This window comes from Elephas maximus, chromosome 8, assembly GCF_024166365.1.
Source record: "Elephas maximus indicus isolate mEleMax1 chromosome 8, mEleMax1 primary haplotype, whole genome shotgun sequence".
Lineage (NCBI taxonomy): Eukaryota > Metazoa > Chordata > Mammalia > Proboscidea > Elephantidae > Elephas > Elephas maximus.
The window spans coordinates 92764300-92788609 of record NC_064826.1 but is presented as its reverse complement, the minus strand read 5'-3'; positions in this window follow the sequence as shown (position 1 = coordinate 92788609).

Here is a 24310-nt window from a genome sequence, read left to right as displayed (position 1 = left end):
TAAAACTTCTAATTCAAGGACATGGAAGGCAACTCTGCTAACTTTGGCTAACAACAACAGCCATCTGAAAACATTTGATCCCAACCTATGGTGTTTCGGCAAAGAGATGTGATCGTTTCTCTGTATTCTCGTTTTATTTATAAGTGTTTTGTTGCAAAGTGGGTGAACTGCCGAGCTCCATGTCACAGCCTGCAGCACAGCAAACTGGCTCCTTCTGAAGCTCATAATGCGATAATCAAATTGCTAACAGGCACCTTAGTGATGGCGTTTGCTGAGGATGTGAAAGCCCTCTCACAATTGCACCTTTTCTGTAGGGGGCTCGTCAGCGGTAGAGCAGTGATCAGCTCAGGGTTTCTTTTTTTTAATACATTTTCTTCCATGAGTACATTAAATTTTTATGTGGAGTGAAACGGGACAGGACTTGTTTCCCTTCTACTGCACAATGATTTATTACCCAAAAAAGACCACAGAACTAATTAGCAGAGTAATTAATTAATATAAATTTGCATATTTGCATTTGCAATTAGTGCAGCCGACTGATTAGTCTGAAAATGAGAAGTTTGACTCATTAGATGTTAGTGTCTGCTGGACCAGAAAGCTGCTGCCAGATGAGGCGGAAAAGGGTGGAATAAGCATGTGTGTTTCTTTTGTTAGAAGAATGGGGAATATGCTCAAATATCTGGGGCCAGACATCAGGGTTTGCCATTAAAAAATAAATAAATAAATAATTTGCTTCCATTTCTGCTAGTCAATGTTCCTTGCCCTTTTGCCTACAGCAAGTCATTCCAACCAACCCTGGGAGCCTTTGTGCCCCTTAGACTGAGTTCCTCTTATTCCCTAATGGCAGAGGGGTGTGTGCTGTTTGTGGGTGAGCAGAAAATCTATCCTGGTTTGATGTCCCTGGAATTTGACTCCTGCACCCAATTCAGTGGTTCTGTCAAACTAGCACTGATGAGGACCCCCAGGGGACTTGATGAGTGGACTACCTTTCCTTCAAGGGCTGCTCCTGACTGCATCTCTTTGTTCCTCCAGCTGATTACCGAGCTCCCGTCTCTCCTATCCGGTTGACTGGGTGAAGCCATTTCTGCAGAATGACATAGGGCAAAAAAAACTATAAATATACACACAGACATCCAATAACAGACATTAAGTACCCAGAGTGAGACAAGAGATTTGCTCAAAATTCTTCAGGGAGGCTGGACAAACAGGGTGAATGAGAAGTGGTATCTTAATTTACCTAAGTTTATTTTCAAGGTATGGATGTACATTGTACTAGAAGAGAGTCTGACTTGGCATGAATGCCTTCTTTAATAATCAGGGATACTTCTAGGCTAAAGTTAAGCTGAAAGGGAAATAAAATTATCCTTTTTTTTTTTTTTTAACATTCTTTCTAAAAACGAAATTAATTTTATATAATTTCCTTGATGTATATACAATGTTTCCTGTGCATACCCTTTATAGACGCTAAAAGAGTTTCTGAAAATATGTCCTATTAATTCATCCTGTATATTCTCTGCAGTTGGAAAATTACCACTGAGATTTGTTAAAGTATGAAGTGACTCTCTAAACCATGCAATTAGTTACTCTACGAGTCAACTCTTACACTCAGGATCTGAAGAGATTCTAGAAAGAATCTCGTCTTACAACATCAGAGTTGTACTTTAATTCATTGTTCCATCCCTTCCTTTGCATTATATTTTCCAGGTTCAAATAACATCACGTGCCTCCCTGTCCCTACCAAGCCCTAAGCCAAGGTCTCTGCATTGAACTGTTGCACGGGATACCATTTCCGTAGTGGTCCTATCTCTCCTTGAAATCTAGTTCAGACTTCAGCTCCTCAACTTTGGACACAGAACAAGTTCCTTGTTTCCTCATTTGTGCTCCAAACACCTTATTCATGACCCTGACACACCGCTTGCCAGTATTGCAATCGTTTCTTCATACCCTCACCTCATTTCTTAGACTGAGAACTTTTTTAACATATTGACAGTGTTGAATTTAACCCGAACCCTGTGATCCTGGAAAACAACAATAGTTAAAGAAATCTCCCCACTCTTTGTGTTCAGGAAAATGGCTTATTGCAAACAATCACCCTTCCCATGTGACTTAGATAAGACTTATGGATGCCCCTTGTCAGAAACAAAGTGCTTGTTAACCTAATTTTGGTTAAGCATCTTTCCATCTCCCAGGTCTCTGAGCTTTGGCCCACCCTCAACCTGTCCCAACATATAATCCCTGCTTAAGGGTCTCTCCTAGAGAATAGGCTGGCCTCAGTGTAAATCAGCCCACTCCCCCAACCTGGTTTTTTTTCCAGCTTTCCTTCCTCTCCTCTCTATAAAAGAAAAACATTTTTGGATAACTTGAGATGCTCTCAGATTTTGAAGAGTTCTCCCTATTGCAATAGTTCTTTCTGAATAATGCCTCTGAGATGTAATGACCCAATAGCTGAAATAACGTGCTCAAACACACCAATGATCATGTAGATGGTGCAGGACCAGGCACTGTTTTATTCTGTTGTACATAAGATCCCATGAGTTAGAGCTGACCCAATGGCAGCTAACAACAAAAATGTCAAAGTCTGGTTTTGTTTTTTTCATTTGACACTGTCTTATATTTGTATCTTTGTATCTCATACTACCTGGTACATAGGAATTAATAAACTAATGCTTATTAAATCATTATAGGAATGAGTTAATGAAGGAACTTATGGTTTGACTATAGAATAACTTCCTCTAGAGATTTGCCTATCAAAAAAAAGTTTAAAAAGCTGCATAACATGCACAAGGAAAAGAGTACTCAAAATCCAGCCAAGTAAAAAGAAAGCAAATAAAAATGACTGTTCATCAGTACGGTCCCCAGCTGAAACGTTTACTGGGGGACGGCACTTTGTGGAGTCCTTGGTTGCTGACGTGCTCATTGGTGGTTCAAGTCCTTCTACAAGGGCCTCCGAAGAAAAGCCTGGAAACCTCTTTCCAAAAATCAGATACTGAAAATCTCATGGAACACAGTTCTAGCCTGACACACATGGAGTCACCTTGAATTTGAACTGACTCAATGGCCACTGGTTTGGCACTTCATGTATCTGGTTTTGTCTCTCTCGGTGCTTAGAGCCGAGTCTTTTACACTTAATTGGTGTTCAAATTATGTTGAAAATTTAATTTTTGGCGTTTTATGAAAACAAAAAGGCATTCCTTATTCTTCACAAATAGATTAAAAATAAAACTTAAACAAGTAGCCTGAATATTATGTTCAAGCCCAACCTAAAAATACTGTTTAACAAGTAGCTCTGAAAAAATTGGAGTCAGCAAGTAGGATAGAAGCAAATATTGAATATTTTAGTGACAAGGCAAGTGGGATATTTGAACCCACATTAAAATGAAACAAATCTTTATTTTGATCCAAAATATATATATATTTTCACTGTCACATGGTCCTTCCCAATTGTCGTGGATTGAATTATGTCCCCCCCAAAATGTGTGTATCAATTTGACTGTGCCATGATTCCCAGTATTGTGTGGTTGTCCTCCATTTTGTGATTGTAATTTTATGTTAAAGAGGATTACGGTGGGATTATAACGCCCTTACTAAAGTCACATCCCTGATCCAAAGTAAAGGGAGTTTCCTTGGGGTGTGGACTGCACCGCCTTTTATTTTACAAGAGATAAAAAGGAAAGGGTATCGAGCAGAGAAGGGGGAACCTCGCACCACCAAGAAAGCAGTGCCAATAGCAGAGCACATCCTTTGAACCTGGGGTCCCTGCACGAAGAAGCTCCTAGTCTGGGGGAAGATTGATGAGAAGGCTGACAGAGAGAGAAAGCCTTCCGCTGGAGCTGACGCCCTGAATTTGAACGTTTAGCCTACTTCACTGTGAAGAAATAAATTTCTCTTTGTTAAAGACATCCACTTGTGCTGTTTCTGTTATAGCAGCACTAGATGACTAAGACACCGGTATACACCAATCAAGTCTTATTCAGCTTTATATCCCCTCTCTCCTATCCATTATCCTCAAGAGTACCTGTAATATGGGCAGCACTTGATGGAGATGAAATCAAATTTAATAAGACCACTTGGAACTTTGCTTAGACTTTACTTTAATCTAGTATCCTTGATGTTATTTTCTCCATATTTCCTAAGAAACACTTGGATCATATTCCAAGTTATAAACCTCTTTTTTCTCTGCAAATTTTCATAACAAATACTATACTCATAGTTTTTCAGTCATTTATTTGTTGGTCTGTTTGTTTTAAATTTATTCTCCACTTACCTCCAAGAAGATTTGAGGTAGCAATTGAGTTGAACATTTTTATATCCTTTGCAAAGCAATTCACCATCTAAAAAGATAGTTCCCTTGCTTTTTAACTGTGCTATAATACATATGATGAAATATATTTTTATAATTGTTTTCTATAAACTGCATAGTTTATTTTCTAGACATGTATCACAGATATATTGAGAGGATACTAGCAATGACAATGGATGGCAATACCTTCTGTTTTTATCACTGGAATAGAAGGAAAATCAAGTCATATCTCAGAACATGTACAGTAAGAGTAGCTATAATCGTCCATTCCATTTTTGCTTGTTGAGAAAACAAAAAGTGATTTTTATACTTCTATGAAAACATAAATTAGGACTTGCTTATTCATTCAGTCATCTCCAAATGAGACATGAAAATAGGAAGAACGCATTCACTACTGCAGTTCTAACATAGCACTTCTTTTGTGCTGGGACTTTTTCCCTTTCAATTTCCTATTCAAACAGTGACCAGAAATAAAAGAGGTCTGATTGTTAAGGTTGCTTCTTATATTTAGAAAGTTACAACCCAGAAGGGACACACAGTTCCAGTAATGGCAGAAGCTTTTGTGTGCCCCTGTAACTTAAACACCGATTTTTCTGAAAGAATCATTCCAGATCATTAGTCCGTTAGGTGAATTAAACACTTCGGCTATTTTAGTAAAACACATTCCAAGCTTTTAACATTTCAAGAAAAGGGAGGCCATTTGTGCCCCGTGCAGGGGCCCAAGTCTTGAGCAACTTCACATCTCTATGGTTTATGCGTCCCTGAAATACTCCCTGACAGGCAGGGCCCTATGACCACAGACCTTTAACATTTAAAAGAGTATTTTGGGAATTCATCCTCTCTCTATCTTTCACAAACTATAAGGTTTAATAGCGATTAACACTAGACCACAGCACTTTCAAATTAACAATAGCCCTGCCAGTTCTAATTGGTATTCTAATTAGTCCAACCGATTCAACTAATTAAGAACATTAAACTTTTTAACAAAGGCTATCTTGCTTTGTATGTTGTAAAATGGAATTTTTTTTTTAGAGGTAGGGGGAAGGGTACAAGAACAGTCGGGATTTCCCTTCCAGACTTGGACAAGCAGCCAGGAGTTTGGCGAGCACAACCTCTAGTGACGGGGGGACTGGGCAAATGTCCTGTTTGATGGGGTGAGGTCAGAGCAGCCTACACATCCCAGAAGGGCTAGCACAAGTTAACGTAGAGATAGCACCCTAAGGTGCCTGCTGAGACTTCTTATAAGTGGTATTAAAGGACAAGCGGGCCCTGCGCTGTTTTACAATGAACTGGAACCTTAAATGATCTGGCTTTATATACAGTATGACCTATCAGAGCTGGTTGAGTTCAGAGGGAAAACAAGAAAACGGGGTAACATCCTTGACACATTTGCTACTATTCCATATTCAATTCATTGGTAGGTTCTGTGGGTTCTTCCTTCAAAATATATCCCACTTTTGGCTACTTCCGTCATCTCCTCCACAGACCCACTCTTGTCCAAGTCACTGGGGGCAAAATTTAAGGAGGAGCTCACCTTTGGGGCGGTATAACAGCACTTGCAGGACCCTGGGATCAGATGGTTCACTTGCCCTGTCATCAGCCTGGCTGCACTTAGGTCATCTTTCACCTCAACTGCAACAGCCTCGTGACAGGCCTCTGTCTCACTTTGCTCCCCACACAGCAGCCACGGCCAGCCTGCTCAGAACCCTCCAATGCCTGCCCATCACACTTGGAAAAAGGTTTGAAATCCTCACTACTGCTCACCAGGCCCTGCTGAGTGTGCAGGTAGATTCCTCTGTTTCTCTTCCTTGGTCACTGCATTCCAGGCATGGGGGCTTCCAGTAGTGTACCAAGTGGTGGGGAACAGTCTACCCTCATGCAGGCCATAAGGGGGTGCATGTCCTTAGAGAATTAATAACCATTTAAAACACTGACATGTCCATTCCCCAGTTGGGTAAGTAGTGCCTGGGGGTCTTAAAAGCTTGAGAATGGCCATCCCAAGTACAACATTGGTCTCTATTTGCCTGGAGCAGCAGGCGAAGGAGACCCAGGAAGCGGAGACGGAATTGCACTGCAAGTCTAAGTACCTCCACAAACTAACTACTGCCTCCTTAGCCAAGAGACCTGAAGAATTAGATGGTGCCCAGTTAACATGACTGAATGTTCTCATCGAGGAATCAGTAGATGAATCCTCATCAAAAAGGAATAAAATGTGGAACAGAATTTCAAATTCTGACATGATCCTGCCTTACCGGTCCTATTAAGACGTGGGACGGAAAGGGGACAATAAACCATTGGTCTGAGAAAAACTTCAAAAAGTGAACCTAAATAATCCCCTAAAGTCATCTTTAAACTAAACCATGGTTGATCTAAATCAGTAAAGAATGTTCAACTTGGATTTTGTGCTCTTTTAAATAATTATCTATATGAAATCAAATTTGTCAACAGTAATTCTAAAGCGTAGAGAAATTTAGGGGCTAGTGAGTCTAAACCAATGCTGGTAAAGGATAGAGACGAAATGTGAAGAATGGAACCAACGTTATTCAATTGTACATGTAGGAACTGATGAATGGGCATATCATTGGAATTTCATCTGATTCTTTTTACCTTTTTTTATTATGAATACTAGAACAATTTAAACTACATATGTGACTCACATTATATTTACATTGGAAGGTACTGGTTTAAGTTCTAAATGAAGGGTCCACAAATTACTGCCTACAGGCCAAATTTAGCCCACCACCTGTTTTTTGTACAGGCTGAGAGCCAAGAAAGGTTTTTACATTTTTTAATGGTTAAAGAAAATTTTAAAAAAAGAACAATATTGCATGGCGTATAAAAATTACATGAAATTTAAATTCTAGCACCCTTAAATAAAGTTTTATTGAAATTTTCCAAATAAAATTTCATTTGTCTGATTGTCTCACATTACAGTGGCAAAAGAGACTTTATAGTTTGCAAAGCCTTTGTATATTTACTATCTGGCCCTTTTGATGACAAATTTCGGTGACCCCTATACGTGTATCTCTGTGTATGAATTATAAAACACAAATAAAAAAAAACTGCCCTTTTAAAACATCTTTTGTAAAGTAAATTATCATAGAGCATAATTTTCATTTCAAATGCCTTTGCATAGTCAATGAAATACAGGTTAACATCCTTCTGGTATTCTCTGCTTTCAGCCGGGATCCATCTGACATCAACAATGATATCCCTGGTTCCACGTCCTCTTCTGAAACCAGCCTGAATTTCTGGCAGTTCCCTGTCGATATACTGCTGCAGCTGTTTTTGAATGATCTTCAGCAAAATTTTGCTTGTGTGTGGTATTAATGGTATTGTTCTATAATTTCCATATTCAGTTGGAACACCTTTCCTGGGAATAGGTAAATAAATATGTTTGGACAGAACAAGGGGATACTGATAGGTTTAAAGTCAGGAAAGGTGTGCGCCAGAGTTGTATTCTTTCACCATACCTATTCAATTTGCATGCTGAGCAGATAAGCCGAGAAGCTGGACTATATAAAGAAGAACAGAGCATCAGGATTGGAGGAAGACCCATTAACAACCTGCGTTATGCAGATGACACAATCTTGCTTGCTGAAAGTGAAGAAGACTTGAAGCACTTACTAATGAAGATCAAAGACCACAGCCTTCAGTATGGATTGCACCTCAACATAAAGAAAACAAAAATCCTCACAACTGGACCAATGAACAACATCGTGATAAATGGAGAAAAGATTGAAGTTGTCAAGGATTTCATTTTACTTGGACCCACAATCAACAGCCATGGAAGCAGCAGTCAAGAAATCAAAAGATGCATTGCATTGGGTAAATCTGCTGCAAAGGACCTCTTTAAAGTGTTGACGAGCAAAGATGTCACCTTGAAGACTAAGGTGCGCCTGACCCAAGCCATGGTATTTTCAATCACATCATTTGCATGTGAAAGCTGGACAATGAATAAGGAAGACCAAAGAAGGGTTGACACCTCTGAATTGTGGTGTTGGTGAAGAATATTGACTACACCATGGACTGCCAAAAGAAGGAACAAATCTGTCTTAGAAGAAGCACAACCAGAGTGCTCCTCAGAGGCAAGGATGGCCAGAGTGCGTCTTACATACTTTGGACATGTCGTCAGTAGGGATCAGTCCCTGGAGAAGGACATCATGCTTGGCAAAGTACAGGGTCAGCAGAAAAGAGGAAGACCCTTAACGAGGTGGATTGACACAGTGGCTGCAACATTGAGCTCAAGCATAACGATTTTAAGGATGGCGCAGTGTTTCGTTCTGTTGTGCATAAGGTCACTATGAGTCGGAACCTACTGGATGGCACCTAACAACAATTTTCATTATCTTCAATTGGGTCAGGACTAGGGTGAGGTTAAGTGAGGTGCAAAATTTGCCCTGAGTGCAAAATGTAAAGGGGCACGAAAATCAAGATAAATAATGCTTTAATGCAAAATTTTTTGAAAATCCAAATTAATGGAGAAAACCCACAGTGTAGGAAATACCAAAATTTTATGTTCCTCTAGAAGTGATATAGGGTTTTTGGGTAGTGATATTGGAGGAGCCCTGGTGTTACAACAGTTAAGCACTCAACTGCTAACCAAAAGATTGGCATTTCTAACCCACCAAGCGGCTCCATGGGAGAAAGACCTGGCCATCTGCTTCCATAAAGATTACAGCCTGGAAAACGCCATGGGGCAATTCTACTCTGTAACACGTGGGGTTGCTATGAGTCAGAATCGACTGGACAACAGCTAACAACAGTAACACTGGGGCCCCTTCTAGTAATCTTGCTTCCTCTTAGGACCTCTTGGCATATGAAGATAGTCAGTCCTGAACATTAGCATTTGAAAACTCCTTCTGGGGTTTCCCTGAATGCACTCAGGATGGCACTCCAGCAGGGCTGGCTTCCTGGGCAGGCAAGCTATGCAGTAGCACAGGGTCCCACTCTCAGAAGGGCCCCATGCTTGGTTTAATGCTCTGCCCGCGCCTCATCTTGGCATTCTTAACAATTTTGAACAAGGGCCTCACATCTCCATTTTGCATTGGGTCCTGCAAATTATGTAGCAGATCCTGCATTCCAGCTCTAGATGGCCTTCATTCAAAAAAAAATTTTTTTTTTAATGAAGATAAGGTAAAATCCACATTCTACAGATCCCAAACTATAAACCCCACTTTTAACTAAACATGCCCTAGTCACAAAAAACCTGTTGCCGCAGAGTAGAACTGCCCCATAGGGCTTCAACGGAGCGGCTGGTGGGTTGAAACTGCCAACATTTTGGTTAACAGCAGAGCTCTTAACCACTGTGCCACAAAGGGAGACAGCAAAATACTGTGAGCTAAAGGAGAAAGGTGGATTTCACCCAGCTGTGTATCCCGCAACACAGAAGCTACAAAGGAGAAAAGAGGGGAGGAATGTGAAGTAAGTCAGTTAGGCCAGCTCAAAATATCCATTACGCTAATCATAAATAAGGACATACCAGCTGTTGGCGGAGTTGCTAGATGGTGCAAACAGTTGATGCTCTCGGACGCTAACTGAAAGTTTGGAGATTCAAGTCCACTAGAGGTGCTTTTTACGACTCAATGGCGCTGGGTTTAGAGGTGCCTCAGAAGATAAGCTAGGCGATCCATCTACTTCTGAAAAATCATCCACTAAAAACTGGTCTACTCTGACACACGTGCTGTTGCCATGAGTCAGAATTGGCTTGATGGCAACTGGTTTAGCTGTCAATGGTGTACAAAGTATGTTTTATCAAAAAAATCAGTCCCACAAGAAACTGAAAAGAAAAGAAACTACTCCGTGGTCAGATAAGTTTGAGACATGCTCCTACCATATGCTGCTCCTGGAAATTCACAACGTGCATTGGCATATGAGAGAACCCAAAAGGACCTACATCAACGAAAATAAACAGATTTGACCACACAAATCTTTTATGCATGTGATTAATGGTCTAAGAACATTCTTTGGGAAAAACAGTGCATAGCATATTGACTAGAAAGTATATTTCATGGGAAAAAAGTAATTTGCACTCCAAGAATAAAGGAAGCATGTAGGGCTGCCAGGTAAAATACCGGATGCCCAGTTGTATTTGAATTTTTTAAAAGAAACAATGAATTTATTTTAGTGTATGTCCCACAGATCAGTATGTCTGGAATTCAAATTTTACCAGGCATTCTGCATTTTTATTTGTTAAACCTGATAACTTTAGAAATATACTCATTCTGCCATGTCTCCAAATCAGATGTATTTTGTATGGAGAATGGCGACTTGCTAAAATGTAAGGTTGGCGGAAGCGAAACAGACAGATACTTCCATAAATAATTCCTAAGGCCTTCGTTGGTTAGTGGGTAGCTCCCATACCGTAGCGGTTTTCAACCCCGTAGAGATTTAAAAAATGCTGCTGACCAGGTTTCATGCCCAGAGGCAGGTCCAATTTATGTCACAGGCACAGTAAACACACGCCCCCAATATTTTGAGGAGCCCACAAAATATTAGAAAAAAAAGTGAATATAATCCAGCCTGGATTATATTTGTCTTTCACCAACACAATTGTAAAATGTAATTTTTCATATTTTTTATGTAGAAAGGGACCTATAAAGGCAAAGTGCCTGGGGGCCATGAAAGTCATAATGCCAGGCTGCCCAGAGATTTCAATTTAAAGGTCCCAGTATAGCATATAGCAACATAACGTCACTTATGTGATTTTCAGTTTTCATTTTAATTTTGACCAGAATTCCCATAATACTGGAGCCTATGCCATTGTTACTGACTGACAGACACGTGGGGGCACACAAGCCCCCACAGTACGACAAACTGACAGGCACTTGGGGGCTTGTCTGTCAGTTTGTCACACTGTGGGGGCTTGCGTGTTGCTGTGATGCTAGAAGCTATGCCACCGGTATTCAGACACCAGTAGGGTCACCCATGGAGGACAGGTTTCAGGTGAGCTTCCAGACTAAGACAGACTAGGAAGAAGGACCCGGCAGTCTTCTTCTGAAAAGTATTAGCCAGTGAAAACCTTATGAATAGCAGTGGAACATTGTCTGATATAGTGCTGGAAGATGAGCCCCCCAGGTTGGAAGGCACTCAAAAGATAACTGGGGAAGAGCTGCCTCCTCAAATTAGAGTTGACCTTGATGACGTGGATGGAGTAAAGCTTTCAGGACCTTCATTTGCTGATGTGATGCGACTCAAAATGAGAAGAAAGAGCTGCAAACATCCATTAATAATCGGAACCTGGAATGTATGAAGTATGAATCTAGGAAAATTAGAAATCATCAAAAATGAAATGGAACACATAAACATCAATATCCTAGGCATTAGTGAACTGAAATGGACTGGAATTGGCCATTTTGAATCGGACAATCATATAGTCTACTATGCTGGGAATGACAACTTGAAGAGGAATGGTGTTGCATTCATCGTTAAAAAGAACATTTCAAGATCTATCCTGAAGTACAACGCTGTCAGTGATAAGATAATATCCATACGCCTAGAAGGAAGACCAGTTAATATGACTGTTATTCAAATATACACACCAACCACTAAGGCCAAAGATGAAGAAATAGAAGATTTTTATCAGCTGCTACAGTCTGAAATTGATCGAACACCCAATCAAGATGCATTGATAATTACTGGTGATTTTAATGTGAAAGTTGGAAACAAAGAAGAAGGATCAGTAGTTGGAAAATACAGCCTTGGTGATAGAAACAATGCCGGAGATCGAATGATAGAATTTTGCAAGACCAACGACTTCTTCATCACAAATATCTTCTTTCACCAACATAAATGGCGACTATTTTTTTTTATACACATGGATCTCGCCAGATGGAATACACAGAAATCAAATTGACTACATCTGTGGAAAGAGACGATGGAAAAGCTCAATATCATCAGTCAGAACAAGGCCAGGGGCCAACTGTGGAACAGACCATCAATTGCTCATATTCAAGTTCAAGCTGAAACTGAAGAAAATCAGAGAAAGTCCACAAGAGCCAAAATATGACCTTGAGTATACCCCACCTGAATTTAGAGACTACGTGAAGAATAGATTTGACACACTGAACACCGGTGACTGAAGACCAGAAGAGTTGTGGAATGACATCAAGGACATGATACATGAAAAAAGCAAGAGGTCGTTGAAAAGACAGGAAAGAAAGAAAATACCAAGATGGATGTCAGAGGAAACTCTGAAACTTGCTCTTGAACATCGAGCAGCTAAAGCAAAAGGAAGAATTGATGAAGTAAAAGAACTGAACAGAAGATTTCAAAGGGCAGCTCAAGAGGGCAAAGTAAAGTATTATAATAACATGTGCAAAGAGCTGGAAATGGAAAATGAAAAGGGAAGAACACACATGGTGTTTCTCAAGCTGAAAGAGCTGAAGAAAAAATTCATGCCTCGAGTTGCAATAGTGAAGGATTCCATGGAGAAAATATTAAATGACGCAGGAAGCATCAACAGAAGATGGAAGGAATACACAGAGTCATTATACCAAAAAGAATTAGTAGATATTCAACCATTTCAAGAGGTAGCGTATGATCAGGAACCGATGGTACTGAAGGAAGAAGTCCAAGCTGCTCTGAAGGCATTGGCGAAAAACAAGGCTCCAGGAATTGATGGAATATCAATTGAGATGTTTCAACAAACGGATGCAGCACGGGAGGCCCTCACTCGTCTATGCCAAGAAATATGGAAGAGAGCTTCCTGGACAACTGACTGGAAGAGATCCATATTTATGCGTATTCCCAAGAAAGGTGATCCAATTGAATGTGGAAATTATAGAACAATATCATTAATATCACATGCAAGCAAAATTTTGCTGAAGATCATTCAAAAATGGCTGCAGCAGTATATCAACAGGGAACTGCCAGAAATTCAGGCCAATTTCAGAAGAGGGCATGGAACCAGGGATTTCATTGCTGATGTCAGATGGATCCTGGCTGAAAGCAGAGAACACCAGAAGGATGTTAACCTGTGTTTTATTGACTATGTAAAGGCATTCGACTGTGTGGATCATAACAAATTATGGATAACATTGTGAAGAATGAGAATTCCAGAACACTAAATTGTGCTCATGAGGAATCTTTACATAGATCAAGAGGCAGTTGTTCGGATAAAACAAGGGGATACTGATTGATTTGAAGTCAGGAAAGGTGTGCACCAGGGTTGTATTCTTTCACCATACCTATTCAATCTGTATGCTGAGCAGATAAGCCGAGAAGCTGGACTATATGAAGAAGAACAGAGCATCAGGATTGGAGGAAGACTCATTAACAACCTGCGTTATGCAGATGACACAACCTTGCTTGCTGAAAGTGAAGAGGACTTGAAGCACTTACTAATGAAGATCAAAGACCACAGCCTTCAGTATGGATTGCACCTCAACATAAAAAAAAAAAAAAAATTTTTTTTTTTTTTTTTGAAAACAAAAATCCTCACAACTGGACCAATGAGCAACATCATGATAAATGGAGAAAGGATTGAAGTTGTCAAGGATTTCATTTTACTTGGACCCACAATCAACAGCCATGGAAGCAGCAGTCAAGAAATCAAAAGATGCATTGCATTGGGTAAATCTGCTGCAAAGGACCTCTTTAAAGTGTTGAAGAGCAAAGATGTCACCTTGAAGACTAAGGTGCACCTGACCCAAACCATGGTATTTTCAATCACATCATATGCATGTGAAAACTGGACAATGAATAAGGAAGACTGAAGAAGATTTGAAGCTTTTGAATTGTGGTGTTGGCGAAGAATATTGAATTTACCGTGGACTGCCAGAAGAACAAATAAATCTGTCTTGGAAGAAGTACAACCAGAATGCTCCTTAGAAGCAAGAATGGTGAGACTGCGTCTTAAATATTTTGGACTTGTTGTCAGGAGGGATCAGTCCCTGGAGAAAGACATCATGTCTGGCAAAGTACACAGTCAGCAGAAAAGAGGAAGACCCTCAACGAGGTGGATTGACACAGTGGCTACAACAATGAGCTCAAGCATAACGATTGTAAGGATGGCGCAGGACCGGGCAGTGTTTCGTTCTGTTGTGCATAGGGTTGCTATGAGTCAGAACTGACTTGACGGCACCTAACAACAATGACAACATGCCATTGGTATTTCAAATACCAGCTGGGTCATTTATGGTGGATAGGTTTCAGCAGAGCTTCCAGACTAAGACAGACTAGGAATAAAGGCCTGGTGTTCTACTTCTACTCCTGAGAATTAGCCAATGAAAACCCTATGGATCTCACAGAATATTATCCCATATAGCACTAGAAGATGAGCCCCTAAATTGGAAGGCCCTCTAGATACACAGTGGCAGCAACAATGGACTCGAGCATACCAATGAATAGGCAACATTTTGTTCTGTTGTACATGGCCTCTCCATGATCCGGATCCAACTCAGTGGCAAGTAACAACAACAGAATTCTCATGGGAAATAAAGAAGTCTAGTCTCTTGACCCAAACCAAAAAACTCATTGCTATCAAGTTGATCGTGACTCAGTGTAGAAATGCGCCATAGGGTTTCCAAGGCTGTAATCTTCATGGAAGCAGGCTCCCACATCTTACTCCCATGGAGCAGTTGGCGTGTTTGAACCACTGACCTTTCAGTTATCAGTTGAGTGATTAACCATTGTACCACCAGGGCTCCTGAGGAACACCTAAAAGGTGGTAAGAGTTACATTTTAGAATTCCCTCTTCAATCTGTTCTTATTGCAGAATAATTATAATTCTTCCAGATTGAAATGTTAATGTCATCAAAATTTCCAATGGACTATTATATTTTTTTTCATTGTACTTTAGAAGAAGGTTTACAGAACAAATTAGCTTCTCATTACACAGTTAGTACACATATTATTCTGTGACATTGGTTACCTGCACCATGACATGTCAACACTCTCCTTTCTTGACCTTGGGTTCCCTATTACCAGCTTTCCTGTCCTATCCTGCCTTCTAGTCCTCGCCACTGGGCTGGTGTGCCCCTTTAGTCTCGTTTTGTTTTATGGACTTGTCTAATCTTTGGCTAAAGGGTGAACCTCAGGAGTGACTTCAGTACTGAGTTAAAAGGGTGTCCAAGGGCCATACTCTTGGAGTTTCTCCAGTCTCTGTCAGGTCAATAAGTCTGGTCTTTTTTTGTGAGTTAGAATTTTGTTCTACATTTTTCTCCAGCTCTGTCCGGGATCCTATTGTGATCCGTGTCAGAGCAGTCAGTGGTGGTAGCCAGGCACCATCTAGTTGTGCTGGACTCAGACTGGTGGAGGCTGTGGTAATTGTGGTCCATGAGTCCTTTGGACTAATCTTTCCCTTGTGTCTTTGGTTTTCTTCATTCTCCCTTGCTCCCGACGGGGTGAGACTACGGAGTATCTTAGAAGGCCATGGCCACTCACAAGCTTTTAAGACTCCAGGCACTACTTACCAAACTAGAATGCAGAACATTTTCTTTATGAACTATGTTATGCCAAGACCATCGTCCCTAAAACTTCCAGCCCAGTAAATTGGTCCCTCAGGGAGTTTGGATATATCTATGGAGCTTCCAGGACCTTGCCTTGGACAATTTGTGCTGGCTTCCCCAGTGTTGTGTACTCTTACCCTTCACCAAAGTTACCACTTAACTATTTTCTATTTAGTGTTTTTCCATCCCCACCCCTCCCCTCCCTCATAACCATCAAAGATTATTTCTTTTGGTATTGAATGTTTTTATTTCCATCACCACTACAAATCCCTAGGATAATTTCAGACCTAATAGAGACAGACTTCTATAGAACCATATGACTCTTATCTCATTATTTTTGGAATATGTTTAACCAAAAACCAAAGTCATTGCTACAGTGTCGATTCCAACTCATGATGAATCCATGTGTTACAGAGTAGAACAGTGCCTATTCCATAGGGTTTTCTTGGCTCCAATCTTTATAGAAGCAGATCGCCTGGCCTTTCTTCAGTCTAGTCTCTTGACCCAAACCAAAAAACTCATTGCTATCAAGTTGATCGTGACTCAGTGTAGAAATGCGCCATAGGGTTTCCAAGGCTGTAATCTTCATGGAAGCAGGCTCCCACATCTTACTCCCATGGAGCAGTTGGCGTGTTTGAACCACTGACCTTTCAGTTATCAGTGGTTCAAACACTGGGTGAGTTCAACCTCCAACCTTAAGTTAATAGTTGAGTGCAAACCTTTTGTGTCACCCCGGGACCCTCAGAATATGTTTACATGAGTCTAAATACCCTGAAAGGTGAGGAGCCCATCAAGGACAGGGACCATGTTCTATTCACTCACCATGCTAGCCATTCAGTAATTGAAGATCTTAATTATGTCATCTTCAAGTGTTTTTTCTCATCTTTAACTCCAAATCCATAACATATTCACTTACTTCTATTTCATTTCCTCTAACTGATTCTCTCAGCCCCCTCTCAACATGTATTGTTTGTAAGAGAGATGTTACTTTGGAAGGATTTTTGCTTTGAAGAACAGAAGATCATTATTAACATCATGGGTTTCTCATTCCTTACCAGCCCACCAAATGTATGTGCTGTCTCAGCAGCCAAGAAACTAACAGGGCCAGACGGGGCATTACAAAGGACGACGTCTTCCATTCTCTCGCGTGCCAACCACCTCCAGACAGAAAGCATCAGTGAAAGAAGGAAAGCTAGTTTAATGCAAGTTATCATCACCATTAACAAGCCAAACTTACATCCTGATAAGGGTAGGAAATCCAGCCTGGGAAATGCTTATGCTTTGAATGGAAAGGATAATGATGTATTTCCTCCAAAAAATGACACTGGCCAATAAGAAAATCCAAAGCCATGTGCCACTGTCTTAGACTGGATCTTGTACCAGTAATGTGGGCCAAAATGAAATGCAAACTGCTCATTGGAAAAGTTACTCTAGATTTTGACAGAAATAATTAGCACTGGAGCAGCATCTTTGGACAAAAAGCCAAGAGGGAGATAGCTGGGTGCAATCTTCACATGCAAGCTGTATACAATTATGAATCATTATTGCCTGTATATATGCTCTTGCTTCTTAAAGGATTTTTACTGCTTAAGGAATTATGTAATCTACAGTCTAATTTATGGTGTGTGGGACGTGAGATTCTTTGTCGCTGACTTATGAACTCATTGCTTAGCCGTGGTGTTAATGAGGCAAAAATCACGGATTTGATTGACATATGGGCCTCCTTGCTGTAAGGTGTTTGACCTCCAAATATGCTGTATCTGCAATTGATGAATTCGATTCTACTACCAATATTTATTAAGTCCCAACTATGTGCAAATCAGTGTGTTGTGTGATGTAGGGACTGCAAAATGAAATGCAACAGACAAAAATCAGAGATAGATTTTGTCCTCACAGTCCAGCGGGGGAGACAGATGCATTCACAAATAGCTACACTACCAAGCAAATTACCCTAAGCACTACAATGGAACCGCAGAGTGTAGTGGGAAATCAGGGGAGAAAGATTAATTCTAACCCATGAGGCTACAAATGGACCACCACAAATTTATCACCACCCCAGGAACTGCAACTTACCACATATGCCATAACAACAGTGGGTTAAGATTGCCATTTTAAAACCCAAATGAAAAATATATTATGATTAGATGAGATTTGCCAGCAGCACACAGCAAAGCCATCAGAAGTTTAAAACACAAAGAAACAAATAATGATTTGGGCTTTTCTGTTTTGCTTTGGATTAGTTTGCTGTTTCATTTTTACTCCTGTAAGTGTGAACTGTAGGTTTTGTTTGTTGTTTTGTTGTTCTTTGTTTATTTTTTAATGTGATCTGCAGATTTTTAGATCTACCTGCATATGGCAGATCCCAAGACAAATAAGCGCATTCCCTGGTGAATGACTGGATCATGCCTGTTTGCATTTGAATCTGTGGCTTTAGCTAGGCCTAATGCTTTAGTTTCCAAAGCCATCTCATCAGCTTATGTCTGCAAACATGTAAACACTAGCCCTGAAAATACTTTCTGTTTAACTTGGTGTGCAATGTATTTCTTCCATGAAAGCCACCGAGAGATTAAATGTAGGTAGAGACAAAGAGCAAAGCCTTCAGGGTTTCTTTAGGAAAGAATTGGAATGCACACAGCAAGGAAGTTCAAGTTCTTGAAAGGTCTGCAGCCTGATTGAACCTTCACCCAGAAATTATTTGTCCTTAAGACTTTGCCGCCCTTCCTGGTCCAAGGTGCTGAAATTGCAAGCAGAAGTCTATATTATTATTATATAGACTATATTATATAGGGAAACCCAGGTGGTGTAGTGGTTAAGAGCTATGGCTGCTACCCAGAAGGTTGTCAGTTTGAATCCACAAGGCGCTCCTTGGAACTCTATAGGGCAGTTCTACTCTGCCTTGTAGGGTCGCTATGAGTCAGAATCAACTCAACGGCAAAGGTTTTTTGTTTTTTTTTTTTAATATTATGTACAGCATATTAGATAGACTATATATTAAATATATATATATTATATAGACTATATTATTATATAGTAAGTCTATATTATTTTCATAATAATCAGTTTCACTGACCTCATATTATGAGCTCTCTACCCTGAATGTTTGATGATGACCAGAGGACATTGCAGTAGATGTCAGCCCTCCCTTCTCAAGGAGCTAAGAAATTATTCCACATAAATGCCTTATATTCGGTTCTCTCCCCTTTCCTCAATTTTCATTTTAAAAAATAATCTGTCAAATAAAAACACAGAACTTACTCTGTGCCAGGTACCGTTCTAAGCTCTTAACACTGAACAACCTACAGTATAGCAATATAACTATCCCCATTTGACAGAAACTGAAGCACAGAGAGCTCAGTTACCTTGGCTAGGCACATTCAGGGAGAAAGCAGAGGAACCAGAGTCTAGCTCCAGTCGCCATGCTCTTAACCACCATCCTGGTTTGTTTATGTTGTGTAACCCTCAGACAGCCATTGTGAAAATTACTCAACTTATGCAGAAAAGCTGGCATAAAGGCGGTATTCAACAAATATTAGTCTTAATCAAATATTAATCAATAATTTAGCCATAGGGTTTTAAAACTTAAAATGCCACTAAAGTACAGCCAGAATGCTCATTAGAAACAAGAATGGCAAAACTTCGTCTTGCATACTTTGGACATGTTATCAGCAGGGAACTGTCCCTGGAGAAGGACATCATGCTTGGTAAAGCAGAGGGCCAGTGGAAAAAGAGGAAAACCGTCAAGGAGATGGACTGACACAGTGGCTGCAACAATCGGCTCAAGCATAACAACGATTGTGAGGATGACACAGGACCAGGCAGCATTTCATTCTGTTGTACACAGGGTTGCTATGAGTCGGAATTGACTCGACGTCACGTAACAACAACAACAAAAAAGTACTCTTTAACTGCACGTGTTCTGAAACGTTTTCTTGGAAAAACTGCTGCATCATCTTAAATTTGCACTCTCTTCCTACGGGTTGTTAGGTAACAAAGCAGATATTCATTTGTCTGATTCCCTACACAATAGTTTCCAGCACATGTATCTCAAAATGCTTCATGTATATTAGTTTTATTTCCCCTAAAAGGACTCCAGACTCCTTAAAGGTAAGGATTATTATGCCTTCTACTCTCTTTATCCAACATCTAACACAGTGGCTTGATACAAAAGAATCATTCAGGAAGTGTTTGTGGATTGATGATCAATACATTTCTGGATTAGACTCCATGAGTATATATAGCTTTGAGGCAATGTTATTGATCTTGGGTAATGATTTTCGAAAGTGTGTGGTTGTCATGTTCAATTAATAAAGATTAATTTTTCTTCCTAAATGTTCGATTCTACATTTCTCTTAAAACCCTACACTCAGCATGCATACATTTCTGTTAGGTATATAACTAAACCAAAAAACCAAGCCTGTTGCTGTTGAGTTTATTTAGGAATGGAATGTACCTAACAGAGATATATACATATATTTGCCAAATTCTATGTACTAGAATAGCATTATTTTTAATAGCCACAACCTGGAAACTATCCAAATGTCCAACAATAGTAGCATGGAGAAACAAATCGTGGTATAGCTACACAATGAAGTACTACACAGCAGTGAGAGTGAATGATCTATAATTACATGCAACAACATGGATTAACTCATGCATGGAATCAACACGTTGAGATAAAGAAGCCAGGTTCCTAAAAGTATATGCTGAATGATTCCACTCATATAAAACACGAAATGAACAAAACTAATCTAGGCTGTTAGAAGTCAGGGAAGTGGTTTCCCTTGGGAAGCAAATGGTTAGTGCCTGGAAGGGGGCAGGAAGGAGACCTCTGGGCAGTGGGTGATGCTGTGTTTCTTGATCTGGATCCTATTAGACAGAAGTGTTCAGTTTGTCAAAATTAATTGAGCTGTGCCCATATTATCATGTGTACTTTTCTGTCTCTATTACACTTCAAAAATAAAAAGGAAAAAAAAATCCTCTTCATATGTGCAAGCGCTACTTAAATGTTTTCTTCATTCCCTAAAAGTAACCTCTCTTATTGCAGCAAGCGCACACTGCTTGTAATTGTACTATTTTCAGTGGTAGAATTCGCACTGTAGGAGACCCAGGTTCAATTCCCAGTCAGTACACCTCAAACAGAGTCACCCATCCATCAGAGGAGGCTTGTGTGTTGCTGTGATGCTGAAAAGGTTTTAGTGGAGTTCCCCGACTAAGACAGACTAAGAAGAAGGGCCTGGTGATCTACTTCCAAAGATCAGCCAGTGAAGACCTTACAGATGACAATTGTCCATCCTGTGGTGCATGGGGTCTCCGTGAGTCAGGCTCCGACTCAGCGGCAACTAACAACAACAACATTATGGATATATTTCATATTCTTAATTCAACTCTAGCCTTTTTGAAAGCTAGGACTTTGCTATTTATCTTCATTTGCCCTTCATATTACCTGGAGCGGTACCACACAACAAATAAATATTTTGTTGAGTGAATGCATAAAGGAATGAAGGAGTGAATGAACAAGTCACCAGATACATTGATAGGATTATTCTCCATTTTGTGAATAAATTCGTGGTTGAGTTTTTCTAGTTCATTTAGTATTTATTATTTATTCAGCATTTATTTTGTACCAGAAAAGGTTCTAAGCGGTTTATTAACATTTGACCATTTAATTCTTAAGGTAACAAAGCATAGTCAAGGGAGTAGGATTTGGATTCAAACAGACCTAGGTCCAATTCTTCTACCTACAAACTGAGCAATCTTGGTTTAACTGGTTACTTCTCTGAACTGCAGTCTCAGAGAAGTAAAATGGGAATAGTCACGTTTACCTTATTGCAAGGGTCAAGTGAGATAATGTGTGTGAAGCACACAGCCTGGTGCTTGGCAGATTGTATATGAACGGGACTTTGCTGTTAGCATCATCACAATTGCAGGTTTAAGTAATTTTCCCCCATACAATCCATACTGATCCATCAGTAAGTTCTGTTGATTCTGTCTCCAAAATATATCTCCAGGCCTTCTCTTCATTTCATTTCCACTACCACCACTGTAATCCAGGCCATGGTCATCCCTTCTTGCTCTCACTACTCTCATATAATAAAAAAAATAAAATTTTTTTTTTATTTTATTATTTTTTGTTTGTAAATTCACTCTTACTTCTTCTTTTTCCCCTCTCTAATTTCTTCTCCTCATAGCCTCCAGAGCGAGCTTTTCAAATCTTAAATTGCCCAAAAGCCTTCATTATCTGTCTGTACTGTGGTGGCTTGAATGTTGTTACGATGCTGGAAACTCTGCCACCAGCTGGGTCACCCATGGGGGACAGGTTTCAGAGGAGCATCCAGACTAAGACAGACTAGGAAGTAAGGCCTGGTGATCTACTTCTGAAAATTAGCTAATGAAAACCCTGTGGATCAAAACAGAATATTGTGTGATATAGCACTGGAAGCTGAGCCCCCAAGGCTGGAAGGTGACTATGGACTCAAGCATGCTGGTGATCATGAGGATGTCATAGGACTGGGCAATGTTTTGTTCTGTTACATATATATTTTACTACTGTGACCTACAAAAACCTTGCATGATGTGGTCCTGACTCTTGCTGTGCTCCCACCTTTCAGCTCCCAGAACATTGAAAACATCACTTATTCCTTGTCTCTGCTGCTTGTCCTTCACATCTCGGCTTAAAGGGTGACTCAGGAAGAGCTCCCCAGGTTCTTTAATCAAATAGATCTTCCCACTATTATCTGAGCCTTCAGTGTATAATTTCACATTTGGTTATTTTGTTTATCTGTTTATTATCTGTCTCACCCATCTAGACTGTAAACTCCTACTGGCCTTGATTGTGGCTGTTTTAAACACCAGTGAAAGCCCATCGTATGGCCCAGATCCTGAAACAGTTGTCTTCGTTTGCCAAGTATGTACTTACTGCCTCCCACATGTATGTCCAAGTCTACTCCCTGGGGACACAGCAGTGTACAAAAGAGGCAAAAATGTCTGCTCTGGGCGGTTGGAGTCAGGGGAGAAAGAATGGTAGATTCCCACACAATATAAATAAGTAAAGTATGATATTAGGAGCCCTGGTGGTGTAGTGGTTAAAGCAGTTGACTGCTAATTGAAAGGTCCTCGGTTCAAAACCGCCAGCGGCTCTGAGGAAGAAAGATGTGGCAGTCTGCTTCCATAGAGATTTACAGCCTTGGAAACCCTGCAGGGTTGCTATGAGTTGGAATCGACTCGATGGCAATGGTTCTGGTTAATATTAGAAAGGTTACTGGGTAGCACAAATTGTTTGTGCTCATCTAAAAACCTAAGGGTTGATGGCCTGAAAATGCCCAGAGGTGCTGTGAAGAAAGGCCTAGCAATATGCTTCCCTAAACATTATAGCCAAGAAATCCCTATGGAGCAGTTCTACTCTATAACACATGGGGTCACCATCAGTCAGAATCGACTCAACAGCAGTGGGTTTGGTTTTGGCTTGATAATATCAGAAGATGGTAAATGCCATGGAGAAAAAAAGTAGAGTAAGGAAAGTAGACAGAATGAGCCCGAGGGGACAGAGGTACTACATAAATTATAGTGGTTTGGGGATCTCACTGAAAGGGGACGTTTGAGCAGAGACTTGAAGGATGTGAAGAGCTAGCCACAAGGGTATCAGGGACAAGCGTTCCAGGCAGAAGCAATGCAAAGACCCTGAGGTGGGTGTATGCCTGAGACCAGCCAGGGACCTAGTGAGGCCGAGGTGAGTGAGGAGACGATACGGGAGGAAAGAATAGATCAGCATCGGAGCCTCCATAAGGAGTTGGCTTCTACTCTGAAGCAGAGGAGACGCCATTGGAGGGTTTTGAGCAGAGGAGAACAGGATCTGACTTAAGTTCTAACGAGATGCCTCAGGCTGCTGAGTTGAGAACCACGAAGGAATATACGGGGCCAAGAGTGAAAACTCAGGTGCCATTAGGTCACGTGGCAGATGAGGGTGGTTGGACCAGGGTAGGAATGATGGAATTCTTGAAAAGTGGTCAGATTCTGAATATATTTTTAATACGCTGCCAGAGGATTTGCTGGCATGTTGGTTATGAGGTATGAGAGAAAAAGAGAAGTCAAGAATTACTCCAAAGTAGATAATACATTTTTGTTGAATGAATGGATGGATGGCGGAATAAAGGTCACATAGCTATGAGGCAGCAGGGTCAGGATTTGAAACAAGGTTAGTAAGATGTCAAAATACTCTTTCCAGTTCTTAACCTTTTAGAATCTGACAAGGAGAGCCTCTCCTTAGACAAACAAATGCACATATGTACATACATGGTGTATTTGCACATAAACATAGGAGGCTCAAGGACCTCTTGAAACCCCTCCAGAAAGCCCCTGGGTTAGGAGAACCTGAACTTCATCATACAATCATCTAGTGTAGAACTTGAGTTCCCAAAATGCAATTTGCATAGAACTTCTTGCAGAAACATCTCCTGCACCAAGTGCCACTCTTATCTTACAAAATGGATGAATGTGCCAAGAAAACAAGTGATAATTCCATGTCCTGTGTTCGGAAATAACCAGGGCAATATATATGTTTTTG